The sequence below is a fragment of the Pezoporus occidentalis genome, unplaced genomic scaffold (genome assembly GCF_034315485.1).
Source record: "Pezoporus occidentalis ecotype Australia unplaced genomic scaffold, CSIRO_AGI_Poc_V1 ctg44, whole genome shotgun sequence".
NCBI classification, from domain to species: Eukaryota; Metazoa; Chordata; class Aves; order Psittaciformes; family Psittacidae; genus Pezoporus; species Pezoporus occidentalis.
The window spans coordinates 1972098-1991935 of record NW_026915769.1 but is presented as its reverse complement, the minus strand read 5'-3'; the positions used below and the strand labels follow the sequence as shown (position 1 = coordinate 1991935).

Genomic DNA, 19838 nt, shown 5'->3' with positions numbered 1-19838 from the left:
AAAGAAGCTAAAATAAACATCTGCTCTCTTTCAGGGATAAATTTAGGGATTACTTCCAAGATTTCAAGAAGGCCTTTCATAAAGTAGATAGAAATAGAGATGGCTATGGCACACTATATGACCTGCACAGGATACTACAAAAATTCAACTATTACCTTGATCACAATCAATTCAACAGTATCCTAAACAGGTTGGTATGATTATCTCCTAAGCACCTCTTTGGTCACGCACAGCAAAGCCTTGGCAGAACCAAGCTTCTATTTAGTGTTAAGCATATAAGAAGCTCTGTTAAAACCAATGGAGATATCAATATGTGTCAAACTGCACAGGCATGGAAAATCTTGATTAATTCTGCACGTAACAGGAGTGGAATGGCTTCTTTCATAAGAAGTATGCTTTGAGTACTTGTATGTGTTTGCTGGTTTGTTCTATTTATTTAATTTCAATTTAGTAGAGCAGGTGTGTGAGACATATCCTGTTCAACACAGAATCAGAATTAATTCAGGTTATAAAATCGCAATAATCAAATAATCCAATGCTGTTGCTATGCAAGACTATGCTTTTAATTGTCTGTGTTAACATGAGTAAGAAGAAAAATCTTTTGTAGAGGCTGAAGAGCAAAAGGGGCCTGCTCTAACATTAGGTACTGTGGTTCTTTGCACCAAAAAGCCCCCCCGAAGGTTATATGCCTGGCAGCACTGGGTTTTGTTCTCCAGAGCCTATGAGACCAGACTCTTTTTCTGACATAAAATTAGCAAAGTCTTTTCACAGTTCACCTTTAATTGGGTGATCAACTTTTTATGAATTGAAACCTTAATAAGAATCCGCTGCTTGTTTCTTTCTCAAAGACCTCTTGATGATAAACACCTCCATTCATTGTAATTTTGTGCAGATTATTCCTTTCTTGATCCAAAATAGTCTTTTCTAAATAATGCAGAGTAGATTAGCATATGCATTTAGTTTTATTACTAAAATTTTAATGCCCACTTGGCAATTTATTTCTCTGCTGAAATGGTGTTGATTATTTCCTTTTCCACACAGTCTCCAATATTGGAGCCAGCTTGACACGGGTAGTATGTGGGAGTGCTGTGCAGCTGCAAGATGCAAAATCAGGGCTCTTGAATATTTTTTTTCTTACTAGCAGATATGGGGTCTATAGTTAATTTATTTTCCAGCCTGTTTTATAAAGCTTCTCCTTTGTTTTACTGGCTCTCCCCATTAATTAGGCATTCTTGTAACTGGATATGTTGGTGATTGGTAGCTGAGGCATTGGTCCCCAGTGATTTACTGTGGAAACAGATGATAAAAGTACGTTACAGTAACTCAGATTTAAACAAGAAAATCGAGGTTGTGTAGTGGGGCCATCTCCTCTGTCAAGTCTTGGGTTACTAGGACTTGCTTTGACCATAATTCTAATAAAACCTGAATACAAGACTAAAAATGTCCAGCCTTTCCCCTGCAGCATAGGAATTGTTTATGTAGTACATGTGTGAAAGCAATCTACAGTTCTTGCCATTGACTATGAAATTATTAAAGTCTATTAGAAACCTCTACATAGATGGTAACTCTAAGGTCAACCGGGAATAATTCCACAGGATTCAATGGTTCTGTACCAAAAAAAAACCTAATATATACTGTGCTCTGGAGACACTGTTGTTCAGTGATAGAAAATTCCCCAGACTGACTTGCACTAGCTTTATACTGGCTTTATAAGCAAGAGCAGGGCAAGCCCCTGCTATTGAATCCCTTGTGGTGATGAACTCTACAGGCCCTTTAGGCAAGTTTGAAGTCCTTGTTTAAAATATACCAGATGTCTTCTCATGAAGCGGTCACAAGTCACAGGACATTGGAGGAAAGTAGCTTTTCATATAATGGTTAGTGCTACTCATCTTTTAGTGTTTCATCCTGAATAACTTTAATAACATTGTATTTTCTGTATATGTGAAACTCGCCTTAATTCTAGTCTTTTTATGGTAAAACATCTTTGAATTAAAATAATTCAGTTTGGTAACAAAGTCCTTTGCAAAAACAATTTCCCAAATCATATGCAAGAGCTCATCATTCCCCACACCGATATTTGATGCAAAAATATATTCACTGTTTTTACCTGGAGCTATCCATAGTCAGCTCTGCAGCCCCCTGAATTTCCAGTGTGAGAGAACATGAAATTCCCCAGCGTCTTTGATCCAGCAGATGTTTCAGCTGACAGGCAGAAATTCAAGTTGTGACTGCAGCCTGCAATGCCTGTGGGCTGGGCTCCCAGGTACAGCCGGACCATGAGCTATCAGAGGAGAAACCCTCCCAGGACACTGTGTGCCACAGGTCAATGGTGGCAGCAGCTGATGGGCCAAATGTAGCAGCCCCTTATGCGGCTCAGTGGATGGGTGAGAGGGAAGGAAAGGCTTTCCATCGCAAACATAAAGAGAAGTATTGAATGGGGGCTGGTTTGGTTTCCCTCCATGTGGTAGAGAAATTGTGAGTGAGCATAGACCTGTGCTGGAACATCCATGAAACATACCATGAAGTGGCACTGGATGTCTTAGTTTGTGTCTGGTAACAGCTTACCAGACATAGAATGCGGTTTGGCTTCTTTCTGTCCGAATTGTAACAACCACAACGTATTGGGAGGCTTAGGTAGCACTTCAGCATCCGTGAGTCGAAGTATTTTCGTAAAGTCAATGCCCAGAAAGTCAAGGGAAAATACCAGGACTTGGCATAATGAACGTATACTCCTTAACAGAGTCCGTTAGACTGTTTACACTGTGACGTGAAAAGGAGATTCAAGGGCAAGGTTGAGAGCCTACCGTGACCTCCAGCCACATTTGGAACGGTAAGTTCCTCAGCAGATTGTGATCAAAGAACTGTGCTGTGTTTAAAAACCACCAAGTTAATGCTGATGGACTGGAAGGTTGGGTCCAGGCTAAAGCAGGGCTCCTCTTGAGCATCTGGAGATTAGCCTGGAGCTGCATGTGAGAGTATGGCTGCATTTAAATTACAGGATTGGTGTCTTAGACCTGAGAAAGAACTTGGGTTGTAACTAACAGGATTTATACACTGACAGCACAAGCATATCCTGAAGTGCTGCTGCAGTACAAATAATACTTCATAATAATTAATCAGCACAGACAACAGTGAGATAATTATTCAAAATCATTGATACCTCATTCTGTGTTTTTTCTTTAGCTTAGGAATCAGCATTCATGACAGCAAGCTTTCTTATTTTGATTTCCTAAGTGCAATTGATGATGGCAGAGCATCTAAAAACCAACAGAGACAAAAGCAGGATACACCACCTGCAAGTTTTGCAGTGCTCAGCTTAGAACAGACCCTAATTAAGATAAAAGAAATAGTTGCATCATCTCATGATTTGTTGTACAAGGTAAGTTTCATGTGGTCACCACATCTTATTTAATGTCTATTTTTTCCTGCCTGGCTGGGGACTAACACAAAGACTTCAAAACTTTTCTGCTATTAATTGAGTGCTACCAGCACCCTCAGCCTATGTAGAAATAGCATCTTCTGACAACTGCAGACTTCTTGATTGTATTGTAGTAACTCCACAAAACAGGCATATCAAATCATGCCTAGAGATTTTGTGAAGGTGAGGATTCGAAATGAAAAATGAATAGCACATTATCAGGACCTTCATCTATTCCCCAAACCTCTTTTACTCTTTCAGTTGCCTCTAAGTTGTGTTCCAAGCATGTAAATTATCACGTCTTTCAAACAGCTCTGTTAAGTTTCCTAAGCTGAGACTTATTATAAGTAGATATAATGTGCTACTGCAGACAGGCATTATGGTTTTATCAGACAAAAGGATCATGTAGCAACTGAGGGCAAAGACAAACGATCAGATGTGAGCGCATTATAGTGGCTGCAGAAGTTAGCACCTGTCAGCTGGGGCTCTGTAGCTGTCTGCATTTATGCTCTGGGCCACTTCTGATTCTGACACAGACAGATAAGGTGTATTAGCTGTCGAGCAGCAAGTTTCCTGGTTTTCCCACCTGTAAAATGAGAGCAACAAATATAACCACTTCTCTGCAGAATTTTGAAAGCCCTGAATGAAAAAATGCTGTATATTAAGTAGTCTTAGGCTGTTGTGTTGGAGTCTACTGAAATGCAGCAGCCTCTAGAGTAAATAATTCTTGATGCCACAGCAAGATTGTTTTCAAGCATAGGAAAGAAGAATCAAAAATACCTCGAAGGAAACATTGCTATTGCAAAGAACTGTAGAGCCATCTCATGTGCACTTGCAGTCTCAGGTCCAGTTTAAGCTTATGGATTTAGAGGCAGGCTTGTGCCTGCAAAAGTGGTCTCACTACCCCTGTATCTCCAACAGTGTGGTCTTCCTGCCTGCCTTGTGTCAAAACCAGCGCTTGTCTTCCTGCCCAATGGCCTGGGCCAGGGAACTTCAACCTGACAAAAGCCTGATCAGTTGTGTGTGGCCATGGGGGAGTTGCTGCCTGCACAGGAGAGTGGAAGGGAACAGCGGCTGGGGGTAGAAATTCCCTGCCATCAGTGGCTGCATTTCCTAAATCTCAACCTGTAAACTCTGTCCTGCAGTTAAAGATAATACAGGCTTCCAGCAAAGACATCACTAGTGAAGTCACATATACAAACACCCAAAATAGTAGTACCATGGGTGATGCTGTTTTTTTACAGAAATCTTTTTTTCACACTATTTGGAGACTTCTGTGATGTTTGTAAATTTGCTGGAACCACATTCCTATTTCGGCCAGATAGATTAACTGTTAAACAGGATATTGAAATATTTATATAATCACTTTACATTTTTCACAGTAAGTGGGGGAGGGGGGGGAAGCCTTCCTGTGCTCCATGTTATTGAAATAAGAAATAGATAAATTCAATAGCCCAGGTTAGTGTTAGCTACAGGTAATGGAAGATAATATCTGTCCTGTCATCCCTGGGTGTCGTGGGAATCATAGAATGATTAGAGTTGGAAAGGACCTTAAGATACCTATTTCCAACCCATTTGCCATGGGCAGGGATGCCTGGAAATTTTAAAGGTCATAGTTTTGTCTGCTGAGGGTATGATTTAAAAATGGCCTTCAGCATGAACAAGTTGTCCATTAAGTTTTTAGGATACCAGTTGATAGTTAATATAATTTTAGGGGTCAAGGGATTTTCTTCATGGAGATCAGGGCTTTGTCTATGGTACTATGGAAAAGCAGAACTCTTTCTCATTTCCCCTACAAGAAAAAAATAAGGAAGTTCTCAATTTTCTCCTGAGCTATTTTTTGAGTAATAGTTGCTGCCATCTCTGTGGTGGGGGACTCTAACGACACAAAGTTATAATTTGTTAAGAAGAGGCAGACCTGAAAGCACTGTTCCCAGAGTCCAGCTAGTTGAATAAAATAACCCAGAACATCACATCCCATCCATGACATTCTATAAATGAAAGTCCTTCTACTTTGAAGTTTAAGAATTCAGGTGTGTCTCTGTCAGTATAATAATTTCCCACACAGTTTCACCACACTTGGCGCAGTGCATGCTATATGCTTCTGTTTTCCTATAAGACTTTCAGTAAGTAAGCGAAGATCAAGCTTTCATGTTAAGAAGTTACAGAATCCTCTTTAGTATCCAAAGGATTCCTTTCCAATGACCTTTGGATATGGTAGCATTTGTTTTGCCAATAGACACAGTTCAGGTTCAATAAATACACGTTTTTAAACCCATTATTTAAAATAGTTCTAATGGTAAAACAGAAATTGCTGTATTACACCAATGTGCAATAGTATTAGCAAACTAATAGGACTTTTACCTGAAGTTTAGAAAGGTATAATATTCCTTTTCATTTATGGAATCAGTGATTTATATGTGCAGCATCATAAGGGGCAGAATAAAACAAGGGGGCACAGTGAGTCAGTAGCAGAATGCGAGGGGATATGACCCACACCTTTTCTAGACATTTGTATTTCTGCCACTTATTTGAACTACTCTTTTGTATGCCTCCTGCTGCAACTGTGCTAAACCAAGTCTGTTTCCCCTGAGAAACCTTTGGAAAACCCCTGTGAAGAATAGGTTGGATGTTCTGAGCAAGGAAGGACAAGAATAGAGCAAGTGATCTTTCAGGATGAGGTGAAACTGATAAGAATGAAGGCCTATCCAGTTCTTTACAGAGTAGAAAACAAACTTGTCCCACCAGGGACAATGAACTGAGGGGAGAACAAAAGGCAAATTGAACATGCTCAGGTGATTAATTAAAAATACCTTAATTTAAATTATTTAAGGCAGTCCTCTTGTTTTTCTTTCTTTCCTTTCTTGTCTTAACCACTGCCTTTTCTGAAAAGTTTGTGTACTTGTTAGAATGCCTTTTTGCTTTTACTGCAGGTTGTTGTTCATTTCCATATTTATATTTACATGTGGCACAGAAATACAGGCTATTTTTGTCTTATTTGAACAATTGCATCTCAATTTTTAACGAAAGGAAAGCTTCAAACTAAGTAAGGCTCTGAGAAATGTGTTTTATTTCTCCGTGTATAAAATACCTGCAAGTAAAGGGCATGTGGGTCTCAGGTATTTCCATGTGAAGTGCCAAGTAGTTGCTAAAAAAGACTTCTCTTCTGAAATGTCTACGTTTGCTTAAATAATTTGAATTCTTGCTTCTCAGGCATTTCCTCTATTTGATAAAGAAGGTACTGAAGTAATTAAAACACTAGAATTTCAGCAAGTACTTGACCATTTCTGTTTTAAATTATCAGACACAGCAGTTCAGGCACCTTCTCAAGTACCTTACTTTTGTGAGGACTTCATAGTAGACTGGAAAGTTTTCCTAAAAAATATGAACCGCCTCACAGAGATAAGAAGAGCTATCAAGCTATAATATATTTCTTTAAAATATAGATTTAAAAAACTGACTAACTAAGCATGCACAATTCATATATATTTCTGTTAAACTCCATGAAGCCCTTATCTCCTAACAAACTGCTCTAAGGAGTTATATCTTACACTCAGGTAGATTTAGGTCTGTACATGGGGCAAGCTGAAAGTACGCAGCCATACTGCCCCAGCTGAACAGTGCAGGACATGAGATATCCAAATATGCCCAGTTATCCCTGAACTGACTAGATGGACTGGCAGTGGCAGGATAGAAACATGAGTAGAGTAGGAAGCCCACCAGGTTCTTGGTGCAAATAATAATAGCAGTGTAGATGTAGCAGGAAGGTCAAATACAGAGATTAGTCAAGTACAGAGCAAACCTTGACTTCAGTCATGGGGAGTCTTCTGATGCTCTGAATATGCATGTTGCAACAACTCAAATTGGAGTTGCTGTTTCTCTGTGGCAGAGGTTTGTGTCCACAATGCCTATCTTGGAGTCATTCACTTGGTACAGACTGCACGGACATATCCTTCAGTCCATAACTGTATCCTTTTATCAGTGCAGCAATCCTTACTGTATCTGTAAATACCAGGAACATTATCAAAAGCGTAAATAAACTTCTCTGTCCAATTTTAATTTCATAGTCCTTCCTTTCCCTCTGGCTTTTCCCCTCTTAGTCTGGCTTACCAGTGGCAAGAGGGTGTAAGTACATCTGAGGGTGCAGGAGCCCAAACGATATTACCTTACAGCTCATATCTGAACTTGGCTAAGGATGTGAAAACTGGTTGCTAGCTGGATAAAAACCACTTCTAATAAAAAAAAAAAAAAAAAAAAAAAAAAAACGAAAACCAAAACCCACATTAATTTGCATCTTATATTGTGAGAAGTAACTATGTTTCATTTTCAAAAGTATATGCTCAAAGCACAAATAAAATGAGAAAAATAATAATCATCATCCAATGGAAAACCGTATAAAAAGCCTACCACTTTATTGCCATGGCGATAATAGAATGTTGTGCTAAACAAATCTGTATGGAGCTGTATGGTGATTAAGTCTTGTGTCATAAAGTAGAAGCTGGAAAACCAGTGAGATCTGCTGCAGCCTCTTCATGTCCCAAGTCCAAGTCTGTCAGGCTTCAAATAATTGCAGGACTTGAGTGACTCATGTGAGGAGAAGAAGGAGGAGGAAGGACCACAGATTTCGAATAAAGAGGAGGAACCATGAACAGCTCCAAATGTATGTAATGTGTTATAGGTTTCTGTAGCTGGTTAGAGACTTTATCTATACATGTCAGTTACCAATAGGCATAGCTTCACCAAAGTGCTTATTATAAGTGTAGCTTCAGTAAAAATTTTATAAGGGTGCTTAAATGGATTTTATTCTCTGTAAATTTAGCATTAATATTTATAGTAGTGCAACTGTTACTTTGTCCTTAGTGGCAGGGCTACATTTAATTATAGTTATTTAAAAAATAGTTGGGGGGGATTTTTAAACATTTATATTTTCAGCTTATTAAAATTAAAATGCAGTCTTAACAGATATAATAGATTACATGGTTCTGAAGTGTGAAACAGCGGATTACTTTGTATAGGTTAGAAAATGCAGCATTTCCCCCTTTCTTGCTTTTATGCTGGTACAAATTCAGTAAGTTTCAACTGAGTCATATCAGCACAAAGACCAATTGTATAAAATATCTATATAATTATTCTAAGAATGTATTTGTGTGCTGTAATATTGACCTGCCAGGAAGCTTCAATGTTAACTTTAGAATAAGTAGCTGCTTTTGTTAGGGAAGGGTTTGCTGTAACATCTTCTTATCCTCCAAGTAGGTGCTAAGCCTCCTTAATAACTTGTCAAGCTGCACAGTTCCTAGGATCAAGTTCTGCAAGAGTGTATGTTTAACATGAAGTCTCTTTAACAGTTAGTCCTCCAAGACCCCAAATACCTTCCAACTCAACTTAGCAAAAAAATTAGATGCTTGATCCATGACAGGCCTGGAGCCTGTACTGCTTTTTCAGTATCAAGCATTCATCTTGAGCAGTTTTCTGTGCTGGTTTAGAGGTAGAAGGGATAAATCCATCATTAAAATCCTAAATTAATCCACAAGGGAACATTTTTTAAAAGACAAAACAAATACGAACCAGGTTCACAGTGCTGGTTCAGCTTCCAGATGCTCTCAAATCTCATGTTTTCATTTTGGGTTCAACCCAAAATTTCCCACGCCTTTGCAATTTCATCCCACCCTGGGTTCACACATATTCCTGGGCTCCTGTGCAGGTTGCGAGAGAAGGGTGGTTGTTAAATTATTCACTTCATTCAAACACACTGCAATTTTGGCCTGTAAAGTATGTATCTGAATTAATGAGGTATGCAACTCATCCAGGCACATTAGGAAAACTGATCATTACGCTATACAATTTGATCACTGAACTATATTAAAAAGTAACAAGTAAAGTATGAAGCTTGATCATTAAAGTATGGAAAATTTACTGAACTAGTAAAGTATGAGCCTGGGATGACTTTTGTCTCAAATGGCACCTCATAAATAAAACCCACAACCACAGAGGCAAACATTCACATACCCAAAAGCTACATAGGTTTAAGTTGTATTTTTCCTAGAAAACAGCTGAATAAGGGGACATGAAAAAATTCTTGTGGAAATTATTTCTGGATGTTTTATGCATCATGTGGATCTTTTGATGGCTTTGACATATGTTGATGAGCTTTACATTCTGATTAACTCTCTAAAATACACACTACAGCATCTGTATATGAGCAGGATGTTCACTGCAATACGGCTCTATAGAGCTTTAGGGCTCCACTGTACAAAAATAGAATTAAAGATGCAAAGTATTTTAAGCAATATGACTGCAGCTTAATATTCAAATAAGAAAAATCCCACAGTTATGGCACTTAGCTTGGATGTTGCTAACCAACTGCAGAAGAGCAAAGGAAGGAGACAGAGAGGACATTGTCTTAGATGGGATGCTACTAACCACAGGTGGACTCTATGAGGATGTTTGTAAAAGCCCAGACCCCAGAGCTAGGAATATGCATTGTGAACTTTTGGCTGGCCTGCCAGTCTTGTGATTAATAAGGCCTGAATGGTGCTCTTCTCCATTAAAGTAAGTGGCTAATGCATTCTGGCCTGCTGAAAGCCGCAGATGGGAATCAGACTCCCCCAAAAGAAAATGTAGTTATCTGTCCTTCCCCACTGTGAGCTATTTCAGATGCAGAAAGGGAAAAAGTAGAGAATGTGTAAAAAGCAATAGCTCAGGTCATGCTGGTCAGGTCTAGAACAGCAAGATATTCATATAGCATCAGCACAGCTGCCTGTAGGGGGGAATATATGGGGAAAGGATGGATTATAATCAATGTCAAACAATTTGTTGTTTAGCCTTCCTGGAGCTGAGGCCACTGAGTGATTTGCTGCAAGCTTAGGAAACCTTTACCTGTCAAGTCCAGTAGGGAGGAGAAAGAGGGCAAGGCAGGTTGAGGTGATGGCAAGGAGAAGAGACAGATTACCACTTGCACCTGTTTAAGAGCAGAAACTGAGCTAACTAGGGGTTTGCTGACACGTGTGTCTCAGCTGACAAAGGGAATGAGTAGAAACGTATTTAGCAAAGTTTTTTTCTTGGTTTTTTTTTTTTTTGTATTTTTTTAAAAGTGATTTAATCTGAAATTATGAAATTTGGAAATCAGATTCTTTGCAGAAAAATTTGCAGAACATTTCAGTATCAAATCAGGCATTTGGTTTAGCTTCATCCTGAACTTTTTGTTTTCAAACTAAATTCTCCATTTTTGTTTGTACTTCCTCTTTTGAGTTCCTCTGCAGTCTCATGCTGCCGAGCCGAGTGCTTTCATCACCAGCTGAGTGCATTTTGTTTCCAGCCACTTCCATCTAATCAACCTGCCTGCAAAACTGCAGGCTTGTTTGTTCATCCTTGGTGTTCTTCCTGCCAGAGAGAGCATCCTGCTTCTCCTTGGACCAGTACCCATGAGAGGATTCCCCCAAGTATGGCAAGTTCATATATCTCTCTACAGAGCTAAAGCCACTTTCTTTCACATTGCTCTCAGCAGTAGTTGCTACAACCCCTTCCTTATAAAAACAGGTTCCTTGTGATCTTGGAAACTATTCTTATATCTACAGAGGGGACAGCACTGACACAGTTTGCCAGTTCCACAAATGGAGAGTGGCTGCACTGTGGCTCCCCAAGCAAGGATTTGTTTGCAAGTGATGGAATGCACAGTGCAGCTCTGTAGTATATCTGTTGTAACCATAAAGTTTTAGAGCTCAAAAACCCTATGCAACAGAAAAGTTACATCCTTGGTCTTTCCACAACCCTGTTTCCTAGATCCAACAGTGTTACTAAGCCAGCCCTTGTGCCCTGTGTTCAGGCAGTTGAAGTTCACTTTGCTGCCACAATCTACCTGTGAAATTGCAGCAGGACTACATAATGACCTCCTCTACAGAGGTGGTGCTTTTCCTTGTCTTGAGAGTGGGTATTTTACAGGTTTATTCATTACTCATTGTCCTCATATATTGAACCTCTTGGCCTTCCTGTGCTGGGCCACTGATATAATCAGACAACTGACTGTCATCCATCATGATCCACTGCACCAGCATCAGAGATTGCAGGCCTGCTGATTATGTCCCTACTCTCAGTCAGCAGTGCCACAGACTTTGTCTGAGCTCATATAGAACAGCTGTGCTCCAGAGAAATATCCCCTCTAGGATGCCTGCATGTTTGCATCTATTTCTGAATATTACACTTGCTTCAGGCTGAGAAACATTAAAGCTTTCCTTACACCATGATTTAACTTCATGTTCCTCTTTATCCATAGCAAAACTGGTTTGAAAATTCACCTTCCTTGCCCTGCTCTCCTGTGCAGTGCCCTGCCCAAGACTATAGCATGCTGTCCCTTATTGTGCTAGGGTATCTGATTTGGACTCTTTCCTCAATGACGAGTGAAGAAAAGATTCTAATGGAATCTTAAAATGGCAGAGTCTTCTTTGGGAAGCCTTTTGCTCTATATTTACTAAAAGTAGAGGAAAAGGGGAAAGAAGGAATAATGGAAAATAGGGAAAGTACTATTAGACCATCAGCTGTACTGCTGATGAGCTAAACACTGTTGGGAAGACAGAGGAGCAGAGAAGCCTCACTGTGGCTACTGCTTCTTTAATAAGTTCTATCTAGGCTTAATATATTATACTCATTTAATACAATAGTTATTTTAATTACATTTAGAGGAATGTGGCTTTTCTTTTTTTCTAGACAAGGCAGAGATTGGTATGTGGGCCACCTTTGACTTGTGTCAAATCATATTGTCAAACCATTTTATACCATTATGTATTCTAAACACTACCAAGTGTATTTTATCCTACAAATGTGACCCCAAAACTTGAATCTGTTTGTTGTAAACACCTGGTCAAAAGGAAAATGGTACACTACAGCATGACCCTCGATGGAGTTTTCATATTTTGTTTATAATTGGGTCTATTGTTGCAAGCTCCTGTTACACACCAGCTATCAAATCTTCAGCAGGCATAAATCAGCACTCAGGTTAATGGAGCTAGACTGATCACTGCCAGATGAGGATACAGTTCTACTTGTAACCCAGGGATAAAATATAAGCTTTTCTATAGTGCTGAGAGCTAGAACAGGCTGGCTGGTTATTACTGGTTATAACCAGGAATTCACCAGTGCATTTCCACCCCAGTCCATGCTCCAACAACTAACTGCTTCTTCCACACATCTTTAGGGAAGAGCATTTATGGAAAACAACTTGAAGATATATATTGTTAGGATAAAGACCCATGGGCCAAGCTCAGAAGCCTCTAAAACTGTGTAAACTGTCAAAAGGATGATTACTTCTGGCAAAGGTCATTCCTGCCTACCAAAAGGGAAATGTGCATGTCCCCTTTTTCAGGGAAAGATACAAGGGCTTTCTTGTGTAAGCTATTTCCCAAGACCTTTCCTCTCTGAGCCTCCACAGAAAGGGATGGAGGTCAGACTTGTGGCAGGCAGGGAGAAGGACTAGAGAAACTGTAATTTTTCTTGATGTACTGATTTACTTTCTAATTAAGAATTCCTCTTAATAGAAAAATCTTCCAGAAACAGGAAGGAGCTGCAGGAATGGAGCTTCACTAAGCAGGTGTGGGTGGCAGAGCCTTCTTTTATTACTAATCAGCATAGTTATACCATTTATAGAAAAGGACATGAGGCTCTGAAGGAACTTTCTAAAGAACAAAAATACAGCCCTGCTTTGAAAAGCAAACGAGCGACATAGACTAGCCCATAAGAAAAGCCTCCTAATAATGCCTCCTCTTTCTTGGTGAAAGCAGGAGGTGAAAGTAGATTTACATGGTCCTCCCAAGGCATCTCAAATTCTGTTAGGAAGAGGAAGAAAGCCTGTACAGAGCTGAGCAGGACAGCCCTGTAATCCAGACTTCACAGCCTAGGGCAGCAGCTGACATTTGGCCATAGCGTGGGACAGGTACTGCTCAGAGGCCATGTGGTAGTCTGAGAAGCTGTGAAGCAGGACCAGAGTCCTGGCCCTTGAATTCTAAAGTGATATACGTACAGAGCTGGATGGGAGTTCCATGGGTGGAGCACATGGAACCAAGTATCAGGAAACCACTAAAAGAGAAATAACCACTTTTCTATGCAACAGAAAGTCTTCTATAAATGATCTGTAAGTGTATGCTAGGGCATGTGCTACACAGCTCTGAGGCAGCTTCATTCCAGGTCCCTTTCACTCGGGAGGTTAAGTCAGACACAGCAAAGCTAAGAAATGTACCCTCACTGTGTATACAGTTAATTTCAAATGAAGAAATAACACTTAAATGTCCAGATGCCCAGTCCAGAGTGTGAGATTTTAGGTTCCAGCTCCATTATTTCAGCTAAAGGTGATTCTTTTAACAGCAGATGATAGTGTCATAGATACACACTGGATGTACTAACTGCATGTGGTAGATGAATGTAATACAATAACTGAATATAAAAGCTTTCCTGTTTTTCAATGTGTGGTTTGCAAGAAGAACAAGTGATTTATTTTTTTATTGGCTCTCTAACCATTCTAAGATCAAAGAGCATTAGGTCTTATGAAATAAACAAAAAGCTCTTGAAATTAAATAAATTAGGAAAGCTTGCACTTACAAAATATGTTTCTTTAAAAGGTTGCAGGGTAGTGAAACTTTCCCTGAGCCTTTGGCTTCATTAGGATAATTAAAACCAGCAGTACAGTGCTTTCTAGTTGCAGTAACATTAGGCAGGCAGAAGGTGTGCCCTGCACTGGACTATGCCTGGCAGTCTTCATTTCCTGACTATGGCACAGTCTGGCTTCTGCCTCTGCAGCCACAATTCTACTTCTCATATTTCTTCCCTTAGTAATAATGCAGCCGAAATGCCTGTCCCACACGTATGTTTTATGTAAAGCATGGTTAATATTGAAAGTGTTATTTGCATCTCAAGATAGTGGAGTCTTTTCTGACTAGGAGGCAGGTTTCTTGCAGTTCTGTAAGAAACATATTCTCTTTTCCATCCAGTTATAATGATCATGTGAGACGTGACAACAGAACAGGAGTGCAGGACCAAAAGCCATCTGTTTCTTTTTTGGTATTTCATATTGCATGGAGCAAGAAAGTGGCAAAGCTTAAATGCTTAAACATGGCGGTATAAAACATGATAGTAACATTTAACAGGCTGTAAAGAAATGTCTGAACCAAAACCAGATTTTCTTTTTTGGTTGGTTTTACCACGACATCTTACCACAGCTATAGTAAAACTGGCTGCTACTTGTGCTTGTGAAAACTTTGCTTTCAAGATATTTTACATATTTAGTTTAGGCAGTGCAGTGGGTGGAAAGCCAGCTTCCACTCCTGAAAATAAGTAGTTTCATCTTCAAAATTCTGAAACTGCCTATTATTATTATTATTATTATTATTATGCACTGTGCCATTCTTTAGACTAATTTTATAAGTAAAACTTGGTTTGACTTTAAAAACTGCAGTTTACTGCTAATTCTGGAGTTAGAATGTAAATGCTGAATAGACTTTGCTGATATTTAACTTTATTAAATGTAGCCTTTTGCATGCACGGCTAGGCTTTTGACATTCTCAGGTATGTCCATACCAAAGCCTAGCAGCATTTTACTCTGCATTTTTTTCCAACCAACTGTGTTTTGTCATTTTTATTTCTGCTTGCCATATGACTTTCTCCTGTATTTACCCAAAGTGTGCTTTTCCCCGTGCAGAATGAATTATGGAAATTTAATCAGTAATAAGCTCCAGTGGTAAAGTTTAAAAAACATACACTGCTGTTAGATTTGAAATCAAGACACTGAAAAAAAGGGTTTGCACACACCTTGTGCTAGCATTAACACTGTTACACCCAGCCCTTTCCCTGCTTTTCTCTCACACATTCTGTGCCTTTGCAGCCTTCAACTGCATCATTTAGCTGTAGTACCCCTACTGTGGATGACCAGATTAAAAAGTACCGCCATAAATATTCCTAGAACTTAAAAAGGAAAGGAACATAATTGCCCTCTCTTTCATCTCAGGACTGAAGTGCCTTTTCAATCAAAGAGATTTCCACTGCTTGCTAAAGACTATTCAGATGAGAAGAATACGTTTGGGATATTTGGGCTAGTTAGCCCTCACTTCCCTTTTTTCTGTATTAACAGAATAACCCTCTTTGTATGATCACCCAATTTTTCTAGACCCTTGTAAAAGTTTAGGTCAGTCTTGGAATCCTGTGCTTTTGTTGGCCTGTCACCAGCTGGATCACATTTGTAGTCTATTTTTCCCCTTAACTATTTGCATAGCCCTCTTTCTTTTTTCTGGTGCAAGCCAGAATTCCTGGAAGCAGTTTTTACTGCCTGCAGGATCTCGAAGGCCGCCTTCTCCATGGGCTCTTTGACTGGCTGAATGCCACACCACAATTTATAATTTATTCAGTGGATCCATTAGTGATTCTCTGTGTATGTTTTTTGTCTAGACTGAGGAAGGGCAAAAAGTCACTCCTCCTTAATCTGCTTGGGAGCTGTCAGAGAGAGGCATCTTCTCACAGATACAAGTAGTGACTGCTGGCTTTAACACAATTGCACAGGAGTTTAAAGATATTTACTCTTCAAAAGATACTACAGTATATCAAAAAAGGAGTTCTGGGCTATATGTAACCAACATTTTCAGCAGCTGACTGAAGAACAAGTAAGAAACCTATATTATTTTGTCTTGTTAATTTAAGTGTACAACTGGGTAAATTGGCTGTGGCTAGAGACATGTGTTTGTATACTGTTGTGTATAGGCAAGTAGTTTAAAATTTTGCATGAAATGAAAATGTTTTAAGGCTATCATTCCAGGAACATTTGTTGCTACATTTGTGGGAGATTATTTTTTCCTTATCTCTGAGTATGGCTATGTACTATAATAATCGCAGGCTTTCTAAAGCAAAGTCAGGAAGATGCTACTGCTAATAACAAAGGTGTGAATTTAAAGCACAGTAGTTCTCTTTCACTAGGTCTGTATCTGTATATTTGCTATTTCAAAAGTTTCTTTAAAAAAAAAAATTTAAATTAATATACTTCCAGTTGATGGGGGAAAAAAGCCTTCTCAGTATGGAATAAAAGGTATTTCCATGGGGAGCTCATTCCTTTAATGCAAATTCCTTTTTTCTCAGTAGCTATTTTGAACTGCTTGGACAAAGAAAGAGACAAGCATTTGACATTTCCTGGCCACCTTTCAGCCACTTTTCTGGGTAAAAGATTCCACCAGATTAGTGTTAGCAGAGTTTATGTAACCCTGAATTTAGCTTGAATGACTGAAGTCATGGCATGAATCTGCCAGTACAAATTGTCTTATTAGCCTAATGCTAGTCTCAGGGCAACCTGAGAGGCCAGTCTTTCATAACATTCTGCTTCTGCTGAATTTAGAATGAAAAGAACCATATTTTTATCTTTGTTAATGCTGGTTCAGTGTGTTTTTTCCTAGTCCAAAGATGAGGTGAGTAATAAAACAGAGGGAACCTTGACTAAAAGATTTCAGATTTTACTTAGCAGCATTCTAACCTTCATGCTCATGATTGCATCAATGCCATTTGGCAACAAACTGAAAGACAAGACACAGAGCCTCCAAACTCATATGCATGTCTGCACTACAGAAAGATATTTTGGTACTTTGCTCATTACAGGTATACCCTCTAGCCCAGCATTTTTTACTATAAATTGCAGACAGGAGCAGGGCCTGCTTGTGATTGCAACAGAGAGATTGCACAGTCTTCCATGTTATCAGGTGCTGCTGCACATGTGTAAAGTTGCAGATGAAAGCACTCTAAAAATTAAAATATATCTTCCATTTCCTTCTTGAAAATAACAGAAAACCCCAAATGTCCTATGTGCTCTATTCCTGCATACTCTATTCCTCACCACACTTCTCGTGAGCAACTAAGTGCAAGTGCTTTATTTGAACCTGAAGCCTCAACACCAGTTGAAAGCAGAAGTGAAAATGTGGTGATACTCTTTCCTCATCCCTGTGAACCACTGACCAGAAGTACTGGGGTGAGCTCGCAGCTGAGCCCTGGCCAAGGCAGGAGAGCACACACCTTCCTGGGATGTGAAAAATATCTTCGTTTTTTCTTATTTGCTTTTTTTTTTTGGAAGCATAAGGCAGGCATCTCCAGCTGAAAAGTCCTCCAGACTAGATCCTGTCTACACTCAAGAAGCAGCAAAGGGACACAGGAGCTATTTTATACTTTAAAGAACCTCAGGCAAGTGAATAAAAAAAAATCTCGATAGAAACTGTCATCCGTAATAGCAACGAGAAACAGGCCTGAGGAGCTTCATTTATATAAACAGCAGCCTTTGTGTGAGTGAGACTCAAGCCCTGTATTTCCAGAGATATTTTGATTTTGACAGGCTTCTCAAAGATATGCCTACGTATATCTATATGAAGATGCCCCAGGAGCGCCTTCCAATCTGGGTACAGGTTTCGCCACTGCTAATCCAAACCCCTGCCATTCTGGCTGTTGTCACTGCTTAGAGTTGTTACAAAAGTGTTTCTAAAGTCACAGCCTGGATGACTTCACAGAAAACATCTTCCTTTATTCTTTCCTGGATGATCGCCACTTACTGTTTGCTATTAGCAAGGCTCAGCTGCAGTCTGCATCGAGCAGTGAGTGAAGAATTTTTTCCTGAAGTCTGGGTTCTTGGTCTTCTTGGTCTTTCAGAATTTCTGATACTGTGACCTTTTTCATAAAAGGCTAAGGATGGTAAAAACTCTGCAAGCAAGGTGTTGATTAATATCTCACCAGCTGGCAGCCCCTTTTTATCACAGGCGCTTTTTTTGCTTGAACTCCCTTGACTTGCTTGAACTATCGGCAATCCCCCAAATGGCTAAACTTTGTTGGGTGTTAAAATCATTTCTCTAGCTAATCCAGCTCATCAGGGTATTGTTCTATTTAATTGAAGTTTGTAATACACTTTGAGATCCCCGTATGAAGTGCAAAGTATAATCAGAAGCGCAAAATAGAATTGTTTATAATTCATAATGTGGTAGCAGCCAGGCCAATGGGGGAAAGTTGAAAGGAAATTCAAAATGTATCCTTTGCCCTTTGAAGTTTGACTGCAACTTGGCACATGCATCAAAGAGGTGACTAGTTTCCTTTAGGGTTTAAGTCTTTGCCAAAAAAGATCAAATCAAAAGGAATCTGAGGTTCCCAATTAGATTTATATTAAAAATCAATAATGAAGACCCTATAAAGGCATACTGATGACTCTTGAAACACAAAATGAGTGCAACTTATTTAAGGGCAGGCTGTGCTAATCCTTGCTTTGATTAGTAGCTTATATCATGAGTAGTCCCATTTAATTCAGTGCAGCTACTTACTGAATAAATTGCTGTTCAGCAGGAAATCAACTCAGTTGATTCCATAGGATTCCATACAAAACCCAGAAGGTGGGCTACCTGCCCTGTGCCAGGCCAAGTAGCCACATGAACCTCCATGGGCAGCAGAAACAAGGGTATCAGCAGCTGCCCCCAGGTCTTCTGTAGGCTGGCTGTACATCATAACTATATGTGATTCTCAAGGCTGTAAAGATTTCCTGCTATGTTCTTTCATGCTGATTCATTTTTTCCCTCAGGGTGGAATAATTTGTTGATGCAAATACAATAACTGAGGAACCTTAATGGCCTCCTGAGATGGTGATATAAACTTAGGTGTACCTGATAGAGTGAGAAATTTGCCTCAGTGGTACTTAACCAGGATATAGGTGCATCATGTATTTGATTTACATCTCATGTTAAAGCGCTATCCTTCTATACTGCAGCTCAATCACTGTGTCTAATCACAGGGTTTAGTAGTTGAAACAGCACACTAAGGGCCCAATTCAATTAAAAAATGTCCTGCAGAAATCCTTTTTTTTTTCATTGTTTTTCCAGCATTGTGCAGGCTTCTGCAGAGAAGCTTTGATTTTATTTTTTTTTTAATAAGATGAGCCCTAGGATTCCTTATATTCCGAAGCATCCTCACACTTTTTTAATACATGTTTTGTCATATTATTAGCACATAAAGGGATTCTGGTTTTGTAAAACTAGAATTTACAAAAGCCATCTTTTTCTTCATTATTAGTTTGAGAATCTTTGGAACACCTTGGATGTCTGTGGTAGTGGACAGTTGAAATAACAGGACTTTTTTGAAGAAGTTCAGCTCTGAACTTCTAACAGTATCATCAAGCACTCCCTGCAGCTTCTACCAAGTCAGCTACTACCTGTGCAGTGCATGATCCACACATCTCTTCTCAGGCTGAACGTCCCAAGACATCATCTTCTCCAGTGCAAAACAGCATGTGTTTTTTCTGTGAATTTTCTGGATTTTCTGGATTGTGAATAGGTTGAAAATAATATCTGTGGAACTCAGTGAAAGTATTCTTATTGATTTCCCATGAAATCAGACACAAGCACCTGCCAATTAGCAAACAAGGTAATTTGCAAAACTGTGT

General features: G+C 39.4%; 1 long non-coding RNA gene across 1 annotated transcript; it reads left to right on the top strand.

The window, feature by feature from the left end:
- The first annotated feature begins 281 nt into the window (after window positions 1-281).
- On the top strand, window positions 282-19580 carry LOC134172035 (uncharacterized). The gene is made up of 4 exons (XR_009967806.1): window positions 282-357; window positions 3184-3379; window positions 15842-16053; window positions 19469-19580. It is a non-coding gene; the product is annotated as an uncharacterized LOC134172035 (long non-coding RNA).
- The last annotated feature ends 258 nt before the right edge of the window (window positions 19581-19838 follow it).